The sequence below is a fragment of the Hemiscyllium ocellatum genome, chromosome 23 (genome assembly GCF_020745735.1).
Source record: "Hemiscyllium ocellatum isolate sHemOce1 chromosome 23, sHemOce1.pat.X.cur, whole genome shotgun sequence".
Lineage (NCBI taxonomy): Eukaryota > Metazoa > Chordata > Chondrichthyes > Orectolobiformes > Hemiscylliidae > Hemiscyllium > Hemiscyllium ocellatum.
In genome coordinates, this window is record NC_083423.1 from 36,787,187 (window position 1) to 36,814,967 (window position 27,781).

Consider the following 27,781-nt stretch of genomic DNA (forward strand, 5'->3'; position numbering starts at 1 on the left):
CTATCACTGAATTAGAACAATAACATTTTTAAAGACAATTCCACAACTTGTCACTACAATGGCAATAGCCGATGCAGAATTATGGCAAACCTAGCTCAGTGATATGATTCATACACTGCTATATCTTTAAAACTAAATGTATCAATGAATGTATTTCACCTTTGTGATTAGAAGCATCAAATAATGTTGACATTCAATTTTGCTGTCCAGTGCTGTAAAGCAATAATGCAAATACACAGTAATAACACAAAGTAAAATCGCTAGCTATCACAATTCCTGCATGTGGCACACATTCCCGAAACTGTCAAAACTTACTTCCTGCAGTCATTATCTTTGCAGGCACATCAATGTTTGCGCTCAGTGTTGACAATCACATACCCATTTACAATAATTCCCAAAATTATAATATTATCTGATATGGGACATTGCACCAATGGCACAAGCCATTCATTATGCTTGCATTTGTCCACAGGCTTTCTGGGGCTATGGCGCTTGAAATGTCTGCCCGCAGGGCATCCAGGAAGTGTAATACTCTCAATAGGAAATCAGGAAACTAAAACAACAGGGAAGTAGTCAGTCAAGATGAATTCTTGCAATGACCCACACAATCAGAATCGAAAAATGTCAGTTAGAAAATTGAACTCAATTTCAAATCAGATATACAGTGCAAAAGTGAAGGAGAAAAAATTGATATTGAGACTTAAAAAAGGCAGAACAAGTATAGAAGCACTTGTTAAAATGATAAATAATTAATATCCAAACAAATAAGATGATACACTTCTAAATTTTCAGTGTCAGTGTGGTTGTTTGGCAACTATCAACAATTAGCACCTCATCAAAATAGTCCTTACATTATTATGCGTAGTTATAGTGTATTGTAATCAGTTAAACATTCAATATATTTGAATGGTATATCAGACTGTGAGAAGCATCTTATGGGAAGTTGATAGAGGAACATTACAACTCAGATACATTTATTTTTGTGGATTTAACTGCATATCTGTACTTAGTCAAGTTGCTATTTGATTTTCAGTGTTAACAGGGAGCACCGTTAGCCTTATTGTTACTTATATAATTATATGTTGGTTATGATATATTTTCAATCCTCTTATGACTAGGTGGGATTGTGGTGCAACTGAAGAAAAAATTTGCACTTAAATGCTTATTTCCACTATCCTAGGATAATGGATCAATCCATCATACAGCAAACAAATTTCCTTTGAAATATAACTACCATGATCATGCAGACAAAGTAGTTTTGTATTCCTAGTTTTCTTTATGTACTCTACTTTTGGGCCTATTATTGTGGAGGTTACCAGTTGGAACCTTTTGAAATCTACACAGGCACAGCTAAACAGAGGATGTTGCTATGCACAGAACCCTAAGTCTGTGCTTTATTTGTAGCTAGCTAATCAATTCAGCACTGACATCAACACAAAGGTGTGAAACGACACACTTATCCACTAAACAAAGCAGAAAGCTAGGAGGTGATGCATTGTAATTACTGCCAAATAACTCTTTTGGTGCTAGAAATTTGATTTTGCCATTCTAAAGTTCTGCACCATGTCTTCAGAAAAATATCAGCACTGGTGTTTTAAAAATCTTAGCCCAGATCCAATCAGGTTTTGAAACCTTATTTCCAACCCTGATCAGATTAAAGGGGTTCACCATGTAAACCCCTTCCCAGTCCAATCAGTCTGGCCAAGTGTTGGAGTAGGAAGAGTAGATATTGATTGCCAAATAACCAATACATCTATAATACAGGTGAAGACAGATAGGGGGCTAGGAAGACCGGAATGTGCATACTGCAATCAAATCATTGAATGTTGGGACTAGACTAACTGTACTAAACAGAACAGGAAGAACGATAACCACCCTAACACACATAAAGGGTCGTTAGATTGGTTAGGGGGGACACTTCTGCAACACAAAGGGAACAGGCACTCCCTTGACATTCAAGTGCCAAATAGATAGTTTAACATAGGTTGATGTGATGCCCTCGCTGGGTGAGGTGAGGAGCTGTCTGAAACACAAAGGGCATCACCACCGTGGGTTCCATTAGCAGGCCAAAGAAACTCAGTGCTGAGGAAAGAGTACTGGGATACGATGGAGAATGTGAGGACTGCAAATGCTGGAGAGTCAAAATTGTAAAGTGTGGCACCAAAAAGCACAGGTCAGGCAGCATCTGAGGAGCAGCAGAGTTGATGTTTCAGGCATAAGCCCTTCATCAGGAATGTGGAGGAGGAAAGGAGCTGACAGATAAATAGGGAGTTGGGATTGGGGGTGGGGCTGGGGCGAGGGGGAAGGTAGCTGGGAGGGCAATAGGTGGATGCAGTTGGGGGCGGTAATTGTGATAGGTTGGTGAGGAAGGTGAAGTGGATAGGTAGGAAGGAAGATGGACAGGTAGGACAGGTAAAGAGGGTGGTGTCAAGTCGGCGCATTGGATCTGGGAGGTACGGAAATTAGAAACCTCGTGAAGTCAATGCTGATGCCATGTGGTTGAAGGGTCCCAAGGCAGAAGATGAGGCGTTTTTCCTTCAGTTGTCGGATGGCTTTGATTTGGTGGTGGAGGTAGCCCAGGACTTGCATGGCCTTGGGGGAGTTGAAGTGGACAGCCACAGGGCAGTGGGGTTGTTAGTGTGTGTCTCCCAGAGATGTTCCCTGAATAGTTCCATGAGTTGATGTCCTGTCTCCCCGATGTAAAGGACATCACAGAAGGAGCAACAGACCCAGAAGATGGTGGGTGGATGTACAGAAAATCTTCACCAGGACGTGAAAAGATCCTTTAGGGCCTTGGATGGGTGTGAGAGGAAAGGTGGCACAAGTTTTACATCTCCTGCAGTTGCAAAGGAAAGTGCCAGGTGTGGAGGGTGGGTTGGTGGAGGACATGGACCTAACGAAGGAGTCACATAAACAGGGATGGGGAATGAAATATGCCTTTGGTGGTGGGGTCTGATTGCAGGTGGCAGAGATGGCGAAGGATAATGCGCTGTGTCCAGAGATTAGTGGGGTGGAAGGTGAGAATTGGGAAAAGGGTGGGGGGAGGGGGGAGGGTGTTCTATCCTTGTTACGGTGGGATGGAGGGTGGAGGTTCCTTGTGGAGGGTGGAGGTGGACCCAGAACTTAAGTTCACATGGACCACCTCTGATACCTCCCTCCCCTTCCTGGACAGCTCCATCTCTAGCAACCAACTTAACACAGTCATCTATTTCAAATCCACTGACTTCCACAATTAACTGGGCTCGAGCTCCTCCTAACACCCCGGACACTTGATCCCATACTCCCAATTCCTTCATCTCCTCTGTATTTGCTCTGAGGAGGAGCAATTCCACTCCAGGACATCCCAGTTGGCCTATTTCAAGAACCACCATTTCCCCTCTGACGTGATCAACAATACCCTCCAGCGGATCTCCTCTTCCCGCACCTCCGCCCTTGAAATCACTCCTCCAACAAAACAAGGATAGAATGCCCCTGGTCCTCACTTTCCACCCCACTAATCTCCAGAAACAGCACATTATCCTCTGCCATCTCCGCTACTTACAATCAGATCTAACACTGAAGATATATTTCCCTCCCCATCCCTGTCTGCATTCCGTAGAGATCGGTTCCTCTGTGACTCCCTCATTAGGTCCACGGTCTCCACCAACCCATCCTCACACCCAGCATCTTCCCTTTCCACCGCATGAGGTTTAAACTCTGTGTGCACACCTCCGTCCTCACCTCCTTCCAAAGCCCCAAAGGATCTTTTCATGCCAGAGAGAGATTCTCCTGCACATCCACCCATCTCATCTCCTGTGTCCTTTGCTCTCGATGTAATCTCCTCTACATCGAGGAGACAGGATGTCAACTCACAGGGTGTTCAGGGAACATCTCTGGGACACACGCACCAAACAACCTCACTGCTGTGTGTTCGACCACTTCAATCCCTTTCCCAATCCCCCAAGGATATGCAAGTCTTAGGCCGCCTCCACCACCAAATCAAAGTTACCCACCAACTAGAGGAAGAACACCTCATTTTCCGCCGTAGGACCCATTAGCTACATGGCATCACCAGCTGACTTTATTAGTTTTTAAAGCTCCCCTCCCCCCACCTCATCCCAGATCCAACAATCTAACTTGGTACCGCCCTCTTGACCAGTCCTATCTATCCATCTTCCTTCCTATCTATCCACTCCACCCTCCCCACTGACCTATCACAATTACCCACCCCAACTGCATCCTTCTATCACCTTCCCAGTGACTCTTCCCCAACCCCACTCCCACATTTATCTCTCAGGCCCTTTCCTCCTCCACAAAATGGAGAGACAAAGATGCTATTAAAAGTGAAGCAAGAAACCAAGAGGAAAATATTGGCCCAGATCTTCCAGTCCTTGGATAGAGTGGTTGAGAAGGAACTCCTTCATAAAGCTTACAAGATATGTGCAATGATTACAAGTTTTCACAACTCCCAGATGTTTCTCTAGTTAATGTAAAGCTAGGCCATCCTATTCCAGTTGAAACGTGGCACCGAAAAGCACAGCAGGGTCAGGCAGCATCCAAGCAGCAGGGGAGTTGACATTTCGGGATAAGCTCTTGATCAGGAAAATGCCAGTTAATTGCCCCTGAAATACTACATCATCCTGTTGTTCATCATGTAGGGCATATCTAGACTATCACTATCCAAGGATTGGAAGATCTGGGCCATTTTTTCCTCGGTTTCTTGCTTCACTTTTAGCATCTTTGTCTCTCCATTTTGTTTTCTGTAAAATACCTTATCATGAACTATACCTCTTGATTTAGAATCAGCAGTTTGGTGAGGGTGCATTACTATCCACAGATAGTGCAGGTACTGTACAGAGTGAATACTGGACCTGACACCTGACTAGTCCATGTTGCTGTGCAGAATCCTGCAATCAGCACTATTCCCTCACCATTGACCTCAAAATGCTGACCATTTTGTTTTCAGAAGAATGTGCAAAATTCATCTGAAAGTAACAGACAGAACTTGAAAAAAGTAAATCCATTATCCTGCAACTTGTGGTAAGGATAGGTTACTTCATGATTAGCAAATCACATGTTCTGGTCATTTTGTGCTTCTCTATTTGTTTTGCAAAAACAGTATATTTTTTGAGTAGAACGTTCCGGAATTGAAGGATGCAGGACCACAAGTAAAGAGCACGGCATGAGGTGACCTCTCCTGTAAATTCTGGTCCTTAATTTGTTTCTTCTCTCATTATCAAACTCTACGTCTGCTCTCAATTGCACTACTTTTAAAACCAGAAATTGTCAGTAGGTCAACCTAGTGCACAATCTTCCTTTTCCCTGAATTACCCAAAACCTAGCAGCAGAAAATTCCAATCGCTCTAGTTCATAGTCTTTTTTGTTACATTAGATTCTCCTCCCCAGCATAACTCTTAAAACATTGATTTCTTTTCTCTCAGTCAGAAGTTCCATTCGAGTAAACAGCTTAAACTAAATGGATGTAAGTTTGTTTGCTGAGCTGGAAGGTGCATTTTCAAACATCTCATCACCATATTAGGTAACATCTTCACCTAGCCTTCGAATAAAGCACTGGTGTTGTAGCCTGCTTTATAGAGATGTTTGCATTTCCTCCGGTCAGTGATGTCATTTTCTGTGGTGATGTCATTTTCTACGGTGATGACATTTCCTGTTCTTTTTCTCAGGCGGTGATAAATGGGGTCCAAGTGAATGTGTTTGTTGAGTGTGTTCCGGTTAGAATGCCATCCTTCTAGGAATTCTCATGTCTCTCTCTATTTGGCTTGTCCCAGTCAAAGTGGTGTCCTTCCTCATCTATCCTCATGTAAGGATACTAGTGAGAGTGGGTCATGTCGTTTTGTGGATAGTTGATGCTCATGTATCCTGGCGGCTAGTTTTCTGCCCGTTTGTCCAACGTAGTGTTTGTTACAGTTCTTGCAAGGTATTCTGTAAATGACATTAGTTTTGCTTGTTGTCTGTATACGGTTTTTCAAGTTCATAAGCTGCTGTTTTAGTTTGTTGGTGGGTTTGTTGGCTACCATGATACCAAGGGATCTGAGTAGTCTGGCAGTCACTTCCGAGATGTCCTTCCTGTAGGGGAGAGTGGCTAGGGTTTTTGGATGTGTTTTGTCTGCTTGTAATTGCATATGTTTACAGTCGGCGGTTCTTTCCTTTCCTGGATTTGCACAAGGTGACTGCTGCATCTATGGAAAGGAATTTTCCTTTTACTTATCTGAAGGATATACCAGGGATCACATTTTATTCCGCCTTATGGGAGATGAGAAATGTCAAAGTAACTGACAGGTAAGCAGGTGTTTTACTTCAACCAAGCTTACGTTTTTTAAAAGTACATATTACTTCCTTTTTGCCCTTTATTCCACAAGGACCTGGATTCCTGTAGGTATGGTTCCACAAGTTCCTATAGGCCTTCTGTACTTAATCAAAGTGACCGCTATAAGCAGTGAGATGTGAGCCTTAGCATTGAGTACTAGTTAAGTGTGTAGCTCGTGCAGATGGTGCCCACATGTGTGCAAGTAGGGAAGTCTGCACGATAATAAGATGTGCCAATATCTGGTTGGTTTTCTTCCCAGCGATGAGTGGTACTATTATCTTTGTTTCTTTTGGATGACTGGTTGAGCACCACAGTAAATGTACAGGTGCAGGCATCAAAGGACCTTGCTCTGTATTTAAAAAGCAAAATCATAAAACATTATACATCAGAAGAGGGCTATCTGGCTCCTTGTGTTCATGCTGGCTGTCTGCAAGATCCAGTTAGCTCCACTCCTCGGTCCCTTTTCTGTAACCCTGTAAATCCTTTCTGTGCAAATGCTATTTTGAAAGTCACAATTGAACTGCATCCACCATCTTCTCAGTCAGTGTATTCTCGCTCCTAACCCCTTGCTACATAAAAACCATATTTACGTATATCATCATTGTTTGTTTTACAACTTACTCTAAATCAATGTCCTCAGGATCAAGAACCAGCCACCAAAGGGGACCCTCCTCCCTATGCGTGCTGTCCAGGTGCCTCATGATTTTGAGTTCCTTTATTACAGTTTCTTTCAACTTTTCTCCTTCTCAGGAGAACACCACCAGCTTCTCAAACCTATCTCCCCTCATCCCTGGAATTGTGTTGACAAACCTTTTTCTGCATCCTAGCTAAAAGCTTCTTAAGCTTACGAAAACATGGTAACCAGAATTAGACACAATACTCCACAATTGAGGCAGACTAATGTTTTCTAAAGGTAGTAAATTAATTTCTTAACTTTCATACTCCCTGCCTTAATTTATAAAGCTTAGTGCCCCAAACGTAAAAACAGAAAATGCTGGAGAGACTCAGCAGTTCTGCCAGCATCTGTAGAGATCAAAAAAAGAGTGAAAGTTTCAAGTCTGACATGACTTCTTCAGAACAGAATGGGGTTCAAAAATGATGGTTTTAAGCTATTGATAGAGGAGCGAGTGGAACAGGTTTTCATGGTGCCCTGAGCAAAGGATGCAGTGAGTGTTAATGTGGTAAAGGGGAGATAGAGTCATTAAATATGTATAAAATATACATAGTGAAAATGAGAAAATGGGGCCTTCGAAAGTTGGGTCAGAATCCTGGAAATCTCTTCCTAACAGAAGTCTGGGTGTACCTTCCTCACATGAGCTGCAGCAGTTCAAGAAGGTGGCGCACTTTTCAAGGACAAACAGGGATGAGCAGTAAATACTGGCCAATCCAGCAACGTCCACATCCCATGAAGTATTTTTAGAAAATGGAATTCTCCATTTCTTCGGCATCCTCAAAGGAGGACAGATGATTATGGCCACCACCATTGTAATTTCTGCCTTCCCCTCAACTCCATTCAATCTTAGTGACTTATTAGTCCATCCCACAATACATGTTTTCTTTTTGTTCATCTATTCTACCAATGACCTCCTCCTTCACTGTGACTCCTTCAGATGTAAACAGACCACTTAGCATCACAGCCATGTCCACTGCCTCCATCCATAGATCCCCTTTTTGGTCCCTAATTATCCACTTCTCTGACTGTTTGTGTCTTTAGAAAACCATTGGGTTCCTTTTTATTAATATTAGCAGTCAGTTTCTTTTCATAATCTATCTTTCCATCTCTTATTTCCTTTTACATTTTCCCCTTGAATTTTGTGTCAGCCTGGCTTTTACTTCTGTTATCAATCTGACATCCTTTTTGCCTACTTCATCACAATCTCCTTTCTCATCCAGAGAACTCTGGTTTTATTTGTTCTGCTTATTCCAATTGCACGCTTGTACCTTGACTGTGTCTGAACATTCTCCTCTTCAAATGCAGTCCATTGTTCCATTGCAATTGCCAGTACTTACTCCAGTTTGTCCTGGACAAGCTTATTCACAAATTTTAAATGGGAGAGTTATACTGCAAATAAAATGTCCACCTCCCGTGCCTTTAATTTGTTTTTGCTAAAGTATTATTAAATCTTGTATTTAAAGTGTATATTTTTTCATTCAAATTCAAATGCTCTCCATTGTGTTAATTGCTGAATTGTACATGATGATTTGGATGCGAGCATAAGGGGTACAGTTACTAAGTTTGCAGATGACATCAAAATTGGACATGTAGTGAACAACGAAGGTGGTTAACTCAGATTACAACAGGATCTGGACCAGATGGGCCAGTAGTTTGAGAAGTGGCAGATGGACTTTAATTCAGATAAATGAGAGGTGCTGCATTTTGGGAAAGCAAATCTTAGCAGGACTTATACACTTAATGGTAAGGTCTTAGGGAGTGCTGCTGAACAAAGAGACCTTGGAGTGCAGGTTCATAGCTTCTTGAAAGTAGATAGGATAGGGAAGGCAGCGTTTGGTATGCTTTCCTTTATTGGTCAGAGCATTGAGTACAGGAGTTGGGAGGTCATGATGTGCCTGTAAGGACATTGGTTAGGCCACTGTTGGAATATTGCGTGCAATTCTGGTCTACTTCCTATCGGAAAGATGTTGTGAAACTTGAAAGGGTTCAGAAAAGATTTACAAGGATATTGCCAGGGTTGGAGGATCTGAGCTACAGGGAGAGGCTGAACAGGCTGGGGCTGTTTTCCCTGGAGCGTTGGAGGCTGAGGGGTGACCTTATAGAGGTTTACAAAATTGAGGGGCATAGATAGGATAAATAGACATTTATCTGGGGTTGGGGTGTCTAGAACTAGAGGGCAAAGGTTTAAGGTGAGACGGGAAAGATATAAAAGAGACCTAAGGGGCAACTTTTTCATGCAGAAGGTGAGCTGCCAGAGGAAATGGTGGAAGCTGGTACAACTGCAACATTTAAGAGGCATTCAGATGGGTATATGAATGGGAGGGGTTTGGAGAGATATGGGCTGGGTGCTGGCAGGTGGGAATAGATTGGGTTGGGATATCTGGTCGGCATGGACAGGTTGGATCGAAGGGTCTGTTTCCATGCTGTACATCTCTGACGTATTTGGGTTCTTTACTTTTATCCTTACATACAGATGAGGAAGGACACCACTTTGGGACAACACATCCATCCTAGGACGAGCCAAAGACAGACACGCACAAAACATCCTAGAAGCATGGCATTCCAACCGGAACTCTACCAACAAACACATTGACTTGGATTCCATTTTTCTCAGGGAGTGGCAAAGAACAGGAAATGACATCACAAACCCTAGGAAACCCAAACATCTCAATATAAAGCAGGTTACACCACCAGTGCTTCATTCTTGGCTCACTGATTATGTTACCGAGTATGGTGACGAAACATCTGAAAACAAATCTTCCGGGTCAGCGAGCAAACCTACATCCAGAACCTCAACCTGAGCTACAAATCTTCTCAAAACTCGCTTGCTTAAAACTAAAGCATGGTAGTTGATGGGAATGACAGCTTGGCCAGAATTAATGCGGCAGAATAGGTGGATATACAGTTCTGGGCAAGTGTTGATTCAGAGCTGAAAATGTGTTGCTGGAAAAGCGCAGGTCAGACAGCTTCCAAGGAACAGGAGATTCGACGTTTCGGGCATAAGCCCTTCTTCAGGAAGTGTTGATTCACTCAAAGGCTACCACATGTACAGACACGTACATCTACATAACTGTACACTTATGCACACAGTACCCACTACCTATAACAGGTATCTTCAGACTGATGCATCCTCCTTATTAAATGCATTTGACAATTTGTATGGATTTACTCACAATCAATATTTTTATTTGCCCCAAAGTTTAAGCTTTACTAAATTCCACTATAGTATTCAATTTCTTATTTTAAGGCCAGCTTGATTCTCCTATAAATCCCTTTCCATTTGAAGGTGAATATGGCAAAGTCATTGTGCTTAAACGAGGTGCAAATTATTATTGTAGTCAATACTAATTAGTGGAAGCTGCAACCCATCCCCAATTTATTGGTGATTAAGCACATCAGGTAATTGCATCTTTTTGAGGTTGAGGGACTCCTATTTACTGAAATAGCCAGAATACTCAAAACGCCAACAATAGTAGCTTGATAGTAGGCAATTGAAATATAACTGTTTATGTAATGGAAGTCTTTATTTATACAAGGAATGTCAGGGCACCAGCAAGCACATCATTTATTGGCAATTCGTGATGATAAGTCACATTCTTGAATCACTGCAGTCACCATGGCTGAATAGGTCCATCCACAGTATTGTTCAGAAGGAAATTACCGAGTGACAATGAAAGAATGATGATACATTTTCGGGATGGTATGCCACTTTGAGGGAAATTTGCAGGTGGTGGTGTTCCCATGCAATTACTGTTCTGATCATTTAGCTAGTTAATAGTGCTGACCCCTCATCTTCTCAAGTCCTGATTGACCGGTTATACATTTTCAGCATTTGCTGCTTTAATTTAAGATTTTAGTTGGGTTGCTGCCATTCTTCAACAAATGCAAAGCTCGCACGGTGAACAAATTACCAGTGCAGATTTATATTCTCATGAATAAATTAAGAAGATAAATTATGCTCCAACTAGAAATGTTTCGTATTAATCTCATTATTTCACTCACATAGATTTATTGTTTCAAACATTGGTTATTTATCTTAAACCACCTGGGAAACTCAGAATGCAGATGTTTAAGATTCAATCTGAAACTTTATAAACCATTTAACACTTTCCATACCAAGTGTTTTGACAGTCATAAAAAAATGGAAATGAAAACAAGACCCAGTGAAAAGGCCAAAAACAGGTTTCATCTCCTGCATTTTTAAAATTCCTTGCTATAATTGGTGATGCACTTAATTTTGGTATTCTACCTTTCAGATAGGTGTCCAATTAAGACCCTGCTTATGTTTGTGGCTGTAAATTTCCAATTTAACTTTCTATCCAATTATTGCTGCAAAAATGTCAAATGAATAACCCTGACACTATCTAGCACACAGTCATTTGGAATCACACTAAAATTGGAAGAGCCTTGCACAGACCATCAAACAACAGCATGACACAGTCACATTCTCAGAATCAGAATCCCAGATGGCTGGGTATGTCCCATCTAAACAGCAAGACAGACCTACAAGATGTGGCAGCACAGGAATAAACAGATGAAAGGGACTTGCCCAAAATATCTTCAACATTGACGCCACACCCATGATGTGTTATGGTATGTTAAACATGAATAAGGAAACTTACTGTTGATAACCACTGTTCACCAATCTCAGCTGTCAAATGAGAAATGCTCCAAGCTGAATAAGATATAAAAGAACCATTGAGCGCAGCAAAGGCTGCTCATGCTTTTCAATAAGAATAGCTCAGCATCACCACTTTTATTGAGTAGGCCAGATCCATTCGGCAGTCTGGGGCTGTAGCAAGCAAAGAAAGAACCAAAACAAGGAAAAAATCTTCAATGGCCTAGTCTTCACCAATCTAATTGATGCAGATCCAACTGGCTACAACAGTGGTACAAGAGAAAACCACACAGTTCTTGTGCATATTGTAACAATATTGTGGCTTTAAGAGGTGTATTTTGTTCTTTTTTTGAGTGAAGAGAGGTGCAGACAGAGATGCTGAGCAACCTGTTCCAATCCAATAAAGTAAACAGCTTATGAGGCCTTGGATTTCATTTTAAAGTTGCAATAATAGAAGCAGTATGAATGGGTGGAGTCAGGCTTCACAGATCCAGGGTTTGAGTTAAGCTTTTAGCAGTTATTGGGGTTTGGAAGCTGCCATACACGTCTCTATTCTAAGGCAAAAAGTTTGACGTCGTTCTCTCTCTCTGTCAGAATTATCTCTTGATATTATTTCCTCCTGGATTGGAGAAACGTTGCATGTAAGGCAATATATTTTTTACTGAATTTGCCTTTGCCAAGGCTGTGTTTATGGGATGTTACTATATTGGAACAATTGCTGTTCAGTAATCAAATCATCCATTATTCTGTTAAGGTTTCCAATAAAGTTAGAAGTTAGACCAATTCTTCTTCCTTTAGTTTGTTTTTCAACTGTACAGTAAGAATAAAGTGTGTTTTACTTAATAACGAGTAGTGTAACCAGTCAAATTACATCTGGAATACAGTACTTTATGCTTGCCTTTAAATATTGTTAGGGTCTAGCCTATCACACTGATATATTTGACGAGGATTTGTGTGTGGTCAATACAATGAGCATGCTTAGGAAACCATCCATCTCTCATGTTTTCTCTTCTAAATTGATAACCAAAACTAAGCTGTCAAAACATCAGGTGAACAAAACAGTGACATGCTGGCATCTCGGACTAGGATCAGTATGTGAAGTGGCCATCCCCATGCTCACGTTAACTTAAGACAACACAAATTATTGTGAAAACACCCTTCCTCATTCGGGCCCAATGGCTCTACCTCAACCAGAAATAAGGGGTAATTGCTGGAAATCCACAAATGCAGTCATTTTTATTATTCATTCAACATTAATTGCCCCGCCCTAATTTCCCAAAACGTAGTTACAAAACCACACTGTTGTGGGTCGAGAGTCACATGTAGGCCAGACCAGGTACAAACTGCAGTTTGTTCCCTAAAGGAGTGTTTATAAGACCATAAGACAGAGGAGTAGAAGTAAGGCCATTCGGCCCATCGAGTCCACTCCGCCATTCGATCATGGCTGATGGGCATTTCAACTCCACTTACTCGCATTCTCCCCGCAGCCCTTAATTCCTCGTGACATCAAGAATCTATCAATCTCTGCCTTGAAGACATTTAACGTCCCGGCCTCCACTGCACTCTGCAGCAACGACTTCCACAGGCACACCACTCTCTGGCTGAAGAAATGTCTCTGCATTTCTGTTCTGAATTGACCCCCTCTAATTTTAAGGCTGTGTCCATGGGTCCTAGTCTCCTCGCCTAACGGAAAAAATTTCCTACCGTCCACCCTTTCCAAGCCATGTATTATCTTGTAAGTTTCTATTAAGTCTCCCCTTAATCTTCTAGACTCCAATGAATACAATCCCAGGATCCTCAGCCGTTCCTCGTACGTTAGACCTACCATTCCAGGGATCATCCATGTGAATCTCCGCTGGACATGTTCCAGTGCCAGTATGTCCTTCCTGAGGTGTGAGGACCAAAACTAGACACAGTACTCCAAATGGGGCCTAACCAGAGCTTTATAAAGTCTCAGTAGCACAACTGTGCTTTTATATTCCAACCCTCGAGATAAGTGACAACATTGCATTCACTTTCTTAATCACGGACTCAACCTGCATATTTACCTTTAGAGAATCCTCGACTAGCACTCCCAGATCCCTTTGTACTTTGGCTTTACGAATTTTCTCACCGTTTAGAAAGTAGTCTACACTTTTATTCTTTTTGCCAAAGTGCAAGACCTCGCATTTGCTCACGTTGAATTCCATCAGCCATTTCCTGGACCACTCTCCCAAACTGTCTAGATCCTTCTGTAGCCTCCCCACTTCCTCAGTCCTATCTGCCTGTCCACCTAACTTCGTATCATCTGCAAACTTCCCTAAAAGCCCCCAGTCCCTTCATCCAGATCATTAATATATAATGCAAACAGCTGTGGCCCCAACACTGAACCCTGCAGGACACCGCTTGTCACTGGCTGCCATTCCGAAAAAGAACTTTTATCCCAACTCTCTGTCTTCTGTCAGACAGCCAATCCTCAATCCATCCCAGTAGCTCACCTCAAACACCATGGGCCCTCACCTTGCTCAGCAGCCTCCCGTGTGGCACCTTATCAAAGGCTTATCACCTTTTGAACAACAGACAATGGTTTCAAGGCCAACTTCAGCATTAGACTCAATTTCAAGTTTTTAATGAGTTCAAATTCCTCCATCTGCCATGCAAGAATTTGAACCCAGGTCCCTAGAACATTACCTGGGTTAATAGTGTAATGCTCATATATTAGGCCATTGCCTCCCCTCGCTAATTTAATTGGTAACCCTATTGACTAATTAATGGAGAGCAAGAGCGAAGAGAGGGTCAAAAATCACAAATTTGGCTTTCTACTTAGCTAATAAAAAATATGAGCCAAGTCTGGGAAGACGATTAAACAGCTTTAGACAAGCTCTCCATTTATTCCCATTTTATGCTAAGCACTTGCCTTTACAAGGAGTTCTTTGTAGCCTCAGGAGTTCCTAAGTACCTAACATTTTGGCAAATATGAAATTCAATTTTTAACAAAATGCAAGCAACTCGAAGTGAGATGAATAATCAATCTGTTTTGATACTTTTGGTTGAAGGATATATATTGGCACGACGATTTGCTACAACTGCTTGGGAGGATTTAAATTAGTAAGGTGGGAGTGAGGGGGGTAAAAGACCCAGGGAGGTGGTAGGTAAAGAGATCAATTTGAGACTAGTACAATTAAGAACAAAGGCGAGTCAAACAGTCAGAGCAGGCAGGGTGAAGCAGAGAATATGGTTGGACTGATAAATTAAACTGTATTTATTTCAATGCAAGAGGCCTAACAGGAAAGGCAGATAAACCCAAGGCATTGTTAGGAACATGGGACTGGGAAATCATAGCAATTACAGAAACATGGCTCAAGGATGGACAGGACTGGCAGCTTAATGTTCTCAGAAGGACAGAAAGGTTTTGGGGGGGGGGGGGGGGGGGGGGGGGGGGGGGGGGGGGGGAGTGGCATTTTTAAGGGAAAGCATTACAGCTGCACTGAGGGAGGATATTCCCAGAAATACATCCAGAGAAGTTGTTTGGGTGGAACTGAGAAATAAGAAAGGGCTTAGCTCCTTACTGGGATTGTATTACAGACCACCCCTGCCCCCCACCCCACCGTACAGCCATAATGCGTGTGTGACTATGCTCCTCTTTTAACAAGGTTATGCTGTCCTTGGCTTTTTTTCAGACAAGTCATAAAAGGCAAAGACACCAAAAAGTCTGGGCTTGAAGGGTTTTAGGGAGTTTTATTACAGCTAACAAATACTGTCGCAAGTTTTCAAGTTTTATAAAGAACACTTATACATGAAAGGGAAGTGGTCAGTTCTTCCAGCTCAGATTTTCTTTGGTTTTCAGAAGTAGTGATAAAAAGCTTGTGGACCCAAAGAAGCAGATCCAGGCTGATACTCTCTCTCTCGCAACATTTCAGAGGCATTTAGATGGGTATATGAATAGGAAGGGTTTGGAGGGAAATGGGCCTGGTGCTGGAAGGTGGGACTAGTTTGGGTTGGGATATCTGGTCGGCATGGTCGGGTTGAACTGAAGGGTCTGTTTCCATGCTGTACATCTCTCTCTCTCTCTCTCTCTCTCTGACTTCTCTCCTGTAAGACCCTGTGTTTGATTTTACTTTTTGTGTCAAGGGATGTTTATGGGGATTATTGCAAGGATTTGGAACAGCATCATTAAGTTGGGATAATCTGCTGGGTTTTTGGAGAGGTTAAGTTATTCTGTATTCAGTACTATTGTGTTTGTGTTTCATTTGGTAATCTTATATAATAAATTCTGTTTTGTTTAAAACAGTTTGACCAGCTGCATCACTCCTGCAATATCCAAGTTACACCTGCTTAAAACAGCCAGCAAATTTAGGGTCTGGGCTACCTTCTTGAAATGCTTTGAAGGGGTGTACCCTGGTCTCCCAACTCCTATACTCAATGCACTGACCAATAAAGGCAAATGTATCAAATGCCTTTGTCACTACCCTGGATAGCTATGATTTCACCTTCAAGGAACTATGAAGCTGCACTCCAAGGTTTCTTTATTCAGTAACACTCCCCAGAACCTAAGTGTATAAGTCCTGCCCTGATTTGCCTTTCCAAAATACTGCACTTCACATTTGTCTGAAGTCAACTCCATCTGCTACTCCTCGGCCCATTGGCCCATCTGATCAAAATCCCACGTACTCTAAGGTAGCCTTCGTCACTGTCCACTACACCTCTAATTCTGGTGTCATCTGCAAGCTTACTAATCATACCTCCTATGTTCACATTCAAATCATTTCAGCTCATGTACTAGAACAGCTCAGTTGTTTTGCCTCAAAGCATGACCGAATGTGCTTTTTTTTGCATTTAAACTTTATTTAAGACTGCACCAACTAGTTTCAGAGGTGTCTCTCGTCCGAAGCACACATTTCATCCATAAACAGTGTATTGCACTGTGTTTCCTATGTTAAAGAATTATCTTGAACATAAAAGCTACTCTCTTCACCTCCGTCTATAAAATAATTAATAGCTTCAATCATATAACATCTACCTGGAGAGAACTGCATGTCCTGCAAGATTTAACATTAGACAATCAGTCTGAGAATGCAGTTAGAGTAAAGGACAGGTGGTAGGGCAGGGAGAACTGGATATCATTGAATACATGTACAAACTAATCCCGTGGCTATGAAATACGTGAACAATGGGAAGCATCAACAACAGCTATAACACCTGCCTATCCATAGCAATTACCACATGGTGTATTTATATTGCATTTCTCACATCAGAAAAAATCCTGAGCAGCGTCACAAAGGTCTAATCAGGGAGAAACGTATGTCAGAGCAAGCAAGGAGTTCACAGAGGACCCAGGTTTATAAGACAGACTTAAAGAGTACTGCAAGTGTTCAAGGAAGGAAAATCCAGAGCTCATGTCCATAGCATGGTGATGAAATGGAGATTGAAGTCAGGTGAAGAAATGGATTCTGACTTGGAGTTGTAAAGCTAGATAAAGTGATAGATATAGTGAGGCCACCAGACCAGAAGGGATGAGAGATGAGAACTCTAATCATTGAGCCTGATGACCAAGTCTGGTTTAACAAAGCAGAGAAAAACAGAGACCAATACTGAGAAGCATAATTGAGAATGAGCTGTCAACATTATAATGCTATTAATACACATTATAATGGAGACTGAATGGAACAGGCATTATGCTATAGGGCCAAATAACCCCAGAATCAACACTCCACAATCCTGCCAATTCCAGTTGTGAATTAGCATTAGAACAAAACAAAAAGACTGAAGAATGCACATCTCTTTTCAACTTTAACTACTAAATGACCTTTCTGTTCCCAACCCCCTCTCCAAGGATTAAAACAACATTCGAGGACATAACATGGGCACAAAGAGTTTAATTCCAAACGTGGCAGAGTACCAACTCCTGTTAACACAAGGTTAGCATTAAACAGTGAGACCAAGAAGCACTAGTAAACATCAGCAGGGGTAACGCAATTCTATGCAGCACAAAAGAAAATGGCTGCGGTATATGCAGGCACACCATCTTGGCATCATTAAATAATTACAGGAGTTTCTCACAGCAAGTAATAGCTGAAGACAGTTGAACATCAATGACTGCCACTCCATTACTGTCTGAAATACAGGTATTCACTATAGATAGCAAGTATGCACTTCCACCTGTAATTCCTTAACACGAAGCACTCCTTGCTTCGAAGTAACACCTGGACAACATTGATATTTGGGCTGTTAAATAACATTCATACAACTCCAGTGCCTAGCAAAGGCTAAGAGACGATCTAAGCACCTCCACATTATTGCACTCACCCTACTCACCTCTGAAACTCAGCCTTTCCACCTGTATTTGGACCAAGGTAACGTGGAAATGAAAAAACCCAAACTTAGAAGTGGCTTCCTGAAGAATAATTGCCAGTTGAAAGTACTTTCAATTACCAGCTTCCAAAGCTTTGTTGATAATTGTGAGATGGGGTAATGATTGGCCAGATTTGATTTGTTCTCTTTTTGTGCAGCTAAACACACATTGTCACACTTATCAAGCTCCTTTCTTCCCAGATCCAGCACAAATGTAAAACTTTGTTAAACCATCAAATTGCCCAAATTATACTTGTGCAATTCAAATTAAAAGAATATGTACAATAGGTTGTCCCCCATTAACAAGAAGGTAATTATTTATTGTAATCAATCTTTACCGAATGCAAAAAAGAAACATAAATGGCTAACTTTATCATTCAAACTCTACCCCTTTTTAAAATTCTCATTCCCTACAAATAAACACAAAAAGAACAGAAGAACTAGGAGTGTTATGGACCAGGCCAGACCCCCTCAAAATATTTTAAGAAAGTAGCGGAGACACCAAGTTTTTCTTATTTTAAAGGCAGATGTGAATGGATATTCCAGGAGCGATGCAGCTGGTCAAACCATCGCCTTTAAGCAAACCGAATTTACTTGAACACTACAGGTGAAACACAAACAGAAGAATTTAGAATAGTTTAATTATTTGAAAACCCGAACAATTGGATTTCGTAACTTAACTAGAGCTGTTCCAATTCTTGCAACATGCCATAAATATGCCTTGGCAAAAGGTAAACCAAACTCTGGTTCTTACAGACAGGAGGAAACAACTTCAAAAGGAGGTTGCAGACAGAAAGCCAGTCAGGAACTATCTGAAGCTTGGAACTAGCCTCCACTGCAGCAGTTTCTCACTGTTACAATCAAAAGAAACTAGAAAAAAACCTGAACTGAGACAACTGACCACTTCCCGCCATTGTTAAACTAGGCTCTTGCCCAAACATTTCAGCACCTCTGTCTTTACAACCTCTATTGCATAAAAACCAAAGACAAAATAACCTTTTTAAAGTGACATTGTCACACCCCTCTCTTGAAAAAAAATCCATCAACACACAAAGATAGCATCAGTTTAAAACCCCTTAGTCTAAATGTTAGCATGCTGCAATACATATACATTACATTGACTATAACCACTACTACATTCCATTTCAATCTGTTTACACCTGCCACTGAATGCCTTCATTTAATCAACCAAGTCTTGACAATGCGTCGATAATTTCCTTCTTGTCCTGCCACATGCACAATGTTGAAAGTGAATGGCTGCAATAATAAGCTCCATCGAAACAGTCTGTAATTTTGGTTCTTAAATTTCTCTAAAAGCTTTAATGGATTATGATCATTAAATATGATTGCCTCAGACACATTAGTGGCAACTTAAACGTTGAAATTTGTAACACCAACACCAAGTTCAAGGTCTCCTTCTCATTTGTCAAATATTTGTTGATGAATGTTCAATTTCTTGGAGAAACATCCAATAGGTTTTTCTATCTTCTCAACATCTTCCTTAAGAGCACACCACTAGCACCCACATCACTCACACTGATTGCCACCTTGAATGGCTTTGCATAATTAGGTGTGGCTAATACTGGGGCAGTGGTTAACATAGCTTTCTGGCTGTCAAATGTCTTCTGATAACCTGCTGTTCACTGAAATTTCCTGCTTTTCTTCAGTGAATGGAGCAGCCAAACTGCTAAAATTCGGTACAAATTTCCAATAAAACCCACTCAATCCCAGGAATCATAGTGCTGCTCCCTTCATCAATGCTTTGGGAAACCCTCCAACAACTTTGCTTTCACATTCTGTGGGGCCATCTACCCATGTCTGATAACATGGCAGAGGGACATGACTTGGGCTTTGGCAAATTCAATCTTAGCCAGGTTTGGGCTTATGCCCAAAACGTTGATTTTCCTGCTCTCAAATGCTGCCTGACCTGCTGTTCTTTTCCAGTACCATACTCGCGACTTATCATGAAGTCTGCCTCCCAAAGGCAATTGAATAATTGTTGCAAATGTTCCTTCCATGTGAAACTAAATATCACCAGGTCATCGATATATACCACACAATTGGGTAATTCAGAAATGACTTTATTGGTTAGTTTTTGAAACATGGCTGGTGTACTTTTCATACCAAATAGCATGACTTGAAATTGATACACAGTCAGTTACAATAGACAAAATTGCCTTTGTTCTTTCGGATATAGGTACCTGCAGCATCTTTGGAAGTAAGCCCAACTTAGAAATACCCCCACCTTTTCAATGCTGTTTTCCAAGGAAGGGTTAAGAGGGATATGGGCCAAGTGCTGGCAAATGGGACTAGATTAATTTAAGACATCTGGTTGGGATGGAAGAGTTGAACCAAAGGGTCTGTTTTCGTTTTGTACATCTCTATGATTCTATGAATTAGATTTAAATCAGACATTGTAACTGCATTCACTTTGTGATAGTCCACACATAACTGTTCAGTACCATTTGGCACCATTACTTTCAGTGAGCTCCAAACTCACTTTGATTATGTCATCTTGGAGCATGCATTCAATCTCTGTTTGAACATTTGCCAACTTTAGAGGAATAAGTCAATAAGGATGGTGCTTAATTGGAACAGCTATTCCTATTTCTACATCATGCATAATTAGATTAGTACTTCCCAGCTTATTCCCACATATTTTCCCATACGATAGCAATAACTCTTTCAGGTCATTTCGATTTTCCTCTGGAAGGTAACTCAATAGTTTATTCTAATTTTGGACAACTTCCTCAGTGTCCAATTTAATTTGAGGAATGTACAATTCTGAATCCTCTGAATTTGGTTTCTCACTGTGTCGTAACCTGTAGAACATTCTCCTCTTGATTTCCTCCCCTGTCAAAATACTTTTGAGCATATTCACACGACACAGTCTGAGATTTCTTTCTGTCTGGAGTCCTTATCAAATAATTTGCCTCACTCAATCTCCTTTCAACTTGATGAGGTCCCCTAAACTTTGCTTTTATCAATTCACCTATCACTGGAAATAACACTCACACTTGATCTCCGTGAGCAAAATTGCAAGTTTTTGATTTCTTGTCTGTTTCCTGTTTGTTCGTATATTGTGATATTTTCAAATGTTAACTCCCCTGCTCTATTTAATCATTCCCTAAAATCTGACACATGGTCCAAATATGTGGGCTCTCAATTCTGACTCACCAATTTCTCCTTCATCAATTATAATGGTCCTCTCACTTCATGTCCAAACACTAATTGAAATGGACTGAATGTGGTCAATTAAATTGGTACATCTCTCATGTCAAGTAGGACAAACAAAATTCCTTTATCCCAATCACGTGGAGATTCTTGACAATAAGTCCTTAACATGGTCATTAACATCTGATGCATCTTTCTAGTGCTCCCTGCAATTCTGAATGGTGTGTTATAGATTTAAATAATTTTATTCCTAAGCTGTCTATAACTTCCTTGACTAATTTTGATGTAAAATTTGAGCCTTGATTTGACTGGATCTCTGTGGGTAGCCCATATCTAGTGCAAACTTTGAGTAACTCCTCTACAATCCTTTTAGCTATGAAATTACGTAATGGAATGGACTCCGGAAATCTAGTCAATATATCCATAATTGTTAACAAATGCGGATTCTCACTTTTTGTAATCAATCAAGACATTTGTAAACTGTTCCTCAAATGCAGGAATAGGTATGTAACTTGTCATGTCTGGCAAAATTCAACTACATCCAGGTCAGTAAAAACGTTTTTGTATTTTAGCCTCAGTATTTCTTACCCTTAAATGACCACCTACTGGTAATTCATGCACTACCCGCAACATCTCCTTTCTATAACCCACTGGTAATACGACTTTATGAACGTATGCCCATTTCTCATCTGTCTGAATAGGAGATGGTTTCCATTTCCTCAATAAGACCATTTTTAAGATATCTGCACTCAGATTCTTCTTCCGTGTACGCTGCTTTTGATACAATTGCTTCAGCTTTTCATCCTTCTGTTGTAACTCAGTTAACTTCTCTGAGTGATAGATATCCACTTTGTCCTCCACCTGTACCTGTTTTGGCTCAACCATTTGGTCAAACATGGTCTCAAATAATTTTACTTCAACTCCCTTATCTGTACTCTTTGATCGCCTCCTTGTTCAACTGGTGATTTTACCATACAATCAGGAAAAATTCAAGGTTACGCTTCCTGCAATGCCTCAGCTGCCCGAATTTCCGCTGGCTTTTCAACCACAGTAGGCAACATTCTTACCCGTGGCCCAGGTATATTGTTAGCAAGAACAAGTTGTCTTCCTGGAGCAGAAAGTGCTTCCAGTACTCCGACCATGACTTTTCACTGGAAGCTCTCACCTCACTCAACATGATTGAGCACTACTTGTCTCAGTGAATTCTATATACTAGCACTTTTTCTGACAGTCGTCCTTCCCAGTTACATATCTCATTCCTCAAAATTGAGATGATCCGATATCACTTAATGCTGTGACTTGTTTATTTGCTACTCTTGGCATATGCAAATAAACAGTTTATGAAATTCTGGCACTTCATTCTTAATCAATCTCCAACCAGGTAGTACATTATGGTGCAAACCTTCCACTGTGCTTTCCTTTACCCTTTCAACAAAATTCACTGGCTTATCCTGGTTTCCTTCATCCGTTGTCCCAGTACTTTTTCTAACCTACCAAACTGATTTCACGTGGCCTTCTTTATGCAGTGAAAACACCGGAGCTTTTTAACTTTTCTTTCCCCTTCATGGGTTCTCTTTTTATCCTGTGGTAAATTAACTTTATGATCTTCACGAGGTCTACATTTCCCCAACCGCAAAGATTTATTTTTGCCCCAATTTCTATTCTTCACAGATTAAAATTGATGTTGAAAGCTGAACTTTGATTTATGCACCAACTCATAATCATCAGCCGTTTTAGCTGCTAATCTTGCCATTTTGACTCTCTGCTCTTCCACATGATTTCTCACTACTTCCGGAAGTGAATTTTTAAACTCCTCCATCCTTTAAAACCAAATTTTCTAAGTGCCAATTTATGAAGTTTAAACACGGTGTTTTTCTCCTGCTCGGGCCTCCCTCTCCTTTCCTTCTCATTCTGTTAAAGCAATCCTATCCTTTTCTTTTTTTGTTATCACAGAGTCATAGAGATGTACAGCACGAAAACAGATCCTTTGGTACAACTCATCCATGCCAACTAAATATCCTAACCTAATATAGTACCATTTACCAGCTTTTATCTCATAATCCTTCGAACCTCTTCATATTCATATACCCATCTAAATGCTGTAATTGTATCAACCTCCACATTTCCTCTGGCAGCTCATTCCATACATGCATCATCCTCTGCATGAAAAAGTTACCCCTTACCTCCCTTTTATATCTTTCCCCTCTTACCCTAAACTTATGCCCTCTAGTTCTGGAGTTCTCCAAACCAGAGAAAAGACCTAGTCTATTTATCCTATCCATATCCCTCTTTACTTTATAAACCTCTCTAAGGTCACCTCTCAGCCTCCAATGCTCCAGCGAGGACAGTTCCAGCCTATTCAGCCTTGTCCTGTAGCTCAAATCCTCGAACCCTTGCAACATCCTTGTAAATCTTTTCTGAACCCTTTCAAGTTTCACAACATCTTTCCGATAGGAAAGAGACCGGAATTGCACGCAATATTCCAACAGTGACCTAACAAGTTTCCTTGTACAGCTACAACATGACCTCCCAACTCCTGTACTCAATACTCTGACCAGTAAAGGAAAGCATACCAAACATCATTTTCACTACCTATCTACCTGCCATCCCTGCTTTCAAGAAGCTATGAACCTGCACTCCAAGGTCTCTTTGTTCAGCAAACCTCCCCAAGACTTTACCATTAGGTGTATAAGTCCTGCTCTGATTTGCTTTTCCAAGTACAGCACCTTGCATTTATCTAAATTCAACTCCATCTGTCACTCCTCAGCCCATTGGCCTATCTGATCAAGATCCCATATAATCGGAGGTAACCTTCTTCATTGTCCACTACATCTCCAATTTTGGTGTTATCTGCAAACTTATTAAGTGCACCTCATGTTCACATCCAAATCATTTATATAAATGATGATTAGCAGGGGACCCAGCACCGATTCTTGTGACACTTCATTGGTCACAGGCCTCCAGTCTGAAAAGCAACCCTCCACACCACCGTCTGTCTTCTATCTTTAAGCCAATTCTGTATCCAAATGGCTTGTTCTCCCTGTATTCCATGAGATGTAACCTTGCTAACCAGTCTCCCACTTTGTCAAACGCCTTACTCAAGTCTGTACAGATCATGTCTAGCACTCTGCCCTCATCAATCTTCTTTGTTACTTTTTCAAAAAACTCAATCAAGTTTGTGAGACATGATTTCCCACACACAAAGCCATGTTGACTATCCCAAATCAGTCCTTGCCTTTCCAAATACATGTAAATCCTGTCCCTCAGGGTTCCCTCCAACAACTTGTCCACCACTGGTATCAGGCTTACCAGTCTATAGTTCCCTGGCTTTTCTTTACCACCTTTCTTAAATAGTGGCACCGCATTAGCCAACCTCCAGTCTTCCGGCACCTCACCAGTAACTATCGACGATACAACTATCTCAGCAAGGGGCCCAGCAATCACTTCCCTAGCTTCCCACAGTTCTAGGGTACACCCCCTGATCAGGTACTGGGGAATTTATCCACGTCTATGCATTTCAAGACATCCAGCTCCACCTCCTCTTTAATGTAGACATTTTTGCTGGGGCGATTCGTTCATTTTCTCTTTCTTCTGCTTTTAATCATAATTCAAACTGTTTCACTTGTTTCTACTTCTTTTTCTTTTGCCTCGACTCAAGGTGCTTCATTTCAAATTGAATCTTAGCTTTTTCCGAATATTCTGATGGCGTTGCCAGCAAATTTAAATGAGCTATTGCTGTAATTATCTCACCTCTTCTCAGGGATGAAGGCAACTCCAACTCCAGCAGCTTTGACTTGTTCACCTTTTGTAAAGCCCCCAAAGTAATTTCTTCCACCTCCAGAAAACGCTTGGTAACTGAAAGAGCCATTACTATCCCAAGCACTGTTTAAACCAACTGAATTCAGAATAACATTCAAAATAAAAGACATTAATACCTACCACTCACTGTCTAATCCCAAATTGGAACTGTCAACTTGATCCTGACAAAAACTCCCAATCTGTTATGAACCAGGCTACACCCCCGCAAAACTTGTTAAGAAGGTGGCCCAGACCCTAACTTTTTCTGATTTGAAAGGCAGATGTGAAGTGGATATTCCAGGTGTGATGCAGCAGGTCAAATCACTCAGCTTTAAGCAAACAGAATTCATTTAAACGCTACAGTTGAAACACGAACAAAAGGAAACAGAATTTGGATTAACTTGGTTATTTGAAAACCCAACCAACTTGATATAGCAACTTAACTAAAGAGCTGTTTCAATTCCTGCAACATCCCATAAACACACCCCTAGGCAAAAGGTAAATTCAAACTCAGGATCTAACAGGCAAGAAGAAACAAATTCCAAAGAGATTTCAGATAGAAAGCCAGTCAGGAAGGTTCTCCACTGCAGCAGCCTCTCACTGTTACAACAAAAAGAAATGAGAAATAAAAACCTGAACTGCGAGAACTGACCACTCTCCTGCCATTGTTAAATAAGGCTCTTGCACACAAATTTCTGCCTTTACAACCTCTTGAAGAAAAATCAAGGACAAATTAACCTTTTTAAAAAGTGATAGCATCATCACAGGAGGAATAGATAATTCAGCCCCGCAATCCTACTCTGCCATTCAATAAGATTATGGCTCATCTGCCTCAGGCTACAACACCACTTTTTTGCCAGCTCCTCAAAGCCCTCAACTCCTTAAGATTTCAAAAATCTATCTACCCCCTCTTCAAATACTTTCAGTGATCTATCCTCCATAATTTGGGTAGTTCAGTCCTTCCAACACAAAAAGACCCATTAATCCCAACTCTCTTTTCTGTTTGCTTACTAATCCTCAAACCATGCTAATACATTACTCCCAACACCTTGAGCATCTATCCTGCGCAATAATGTGCCACAGAAAAAGTTATCAGATGCTTTCTCAAAACCCAAATACTCTATGTTGACAAATACTCTTTTATCAACTCTGCTTGTTATATTGTCAAGGAAGGCCAATGTCATATTAAACATTAGCAATTTTCCCATGTGTTTTAAGTAGGGTCTATTCTCATTTTTAGCCCACTGTCAAAATAAAATGGAAATGATCTTAAATATGTGGACACCCTTAAACAGTGTTGGCTTGGTGTGGCTAAATTTGAATACCTTAAATTAACTTGCAGTTGGTTCTACAATACAAGAATTCAGCAATAAAGTTGTCAAAGCAGAAGAACATTGCTGTTGTCATCACACCTCATCTCAAATATCCCACCAAAGACCATTCTATCCTTGAAAACTAAGTCTCCAACATCCCTTTCCTTTCTGAAGTCCATAAACATGTTGCTTCATACATCCAGACCAAACTTTCCCACAATTGTATATCCAACTGGTTTCTGCCCCTTCCCATTGTTGAAATGTCTATGATCTAAACCACAAATGGCATCCTATATAAGAGCAACCACAGGAAATTATTCCTCATCCTTTTCAACCTGTCTAAAGTCATTGATATAACTGACCATACCAATGTTCTCCAAAGCATCTCCTTCCTTATCCATCTGCTGGGAGGTACGATAGGTGTGTATTTCTATTTGTTCCTATCCACTCACAGCCAGAAAATCGCCTGCAAGAGTTCGTCCTTCTACTGCTTTTAGTAATTCTGGTGTTCCAAAGATCTATAACAATCATGCTTCTATTTCACATCTAAATGCTGTTTCGTGATGACACCATCTGAAAACATATCAGAGTCCACATGTGTGTTAATGAGATCCAACTCCATTTTATCACTTCCACTCCCAAGGTCTTCACTTTCTCTGGCACACTGCTTGTCCAACAACCAGTAATAAATGAGCAAAGATTACCTCAAGCTAAAGTGAGGTCAGACTGCAGCCATTATCTTCTGTTTATGCTAAAAACTTAATTCCCTTACAAGGGACTTCCCTCCCTCTAAATGTGACACAAGGTGTCTAATTTGTGTATGTCATCTATTTGAGAGTTGGGATTTTTGAATTTTCAACCAGTGGCACATGGGCTTTTCTAACACAGCTATTCCTGCAGCCATGGTGATTTCTTCTGAAACTGAATGAGCAAGATGGTCTCCAAGAACGAATGGAACTTTGCGGTATTTGGGAAAATAGTATGCCACCTAAGTAAACAAGCTTTGGTTGTGAAGTTCTGGATATTCTTGGGGCCTAAAGGGAACACCTATAGCTGAGAAAACCTCATCAGATTCAGGCTGAAAATTCTGCAGGGGTTTTGATGAAGTTGGATGCATAAAGCAATTGCTCCTGAGAAAAGATGATAACTTAGTTTTTCTTTTAAAATAGATTATCTCAAAGTAAATTCTCTCTGGTGGGAACCTGTAAAGGGGTACTTTAGAGATAAATGAGATTATACTTTCAACATGTTTCAGAATCTTTAAATATTTATTATATGTGAGCAGTTTAGTTTATCCTATTATACCTCCATTTCTTTTGCTCAATACAGTTCAATTTTATTATTAAAACTAAATCTGCAACATTGTGTGCTCGAGATACCACCTTGTTAAAACAGAAATAAATATCATTTATCAAGCCAGATTTCAGTCTGGGTCCTGACTTCCCCAGTAATAAAATCAGCTGGGTTCAGAACACATCCAAGCTTAAACCAGACTGTTCATCATCTGAGCATTGTCATCGGCTGACAGGTCAGCATCCAATGACATATCCATGCCATCGCTCAGGCCA

The 27,781-nt window shown here is 40.8% G+C and overlaps 1 protein-coding gene across 3 annotated transcripts in view; it reads right to left on the bottom strand.

The window, feature by feature from the left end:
• Positions 1–27,781, bottom strand: part of tbc1d22a (TBC1 domain family, member 22a) — a 391,538-nt gene that overhangs the window by 243,095 nt on the left and 120,662 nt on the right. The window lies entirely within an intron of this gene.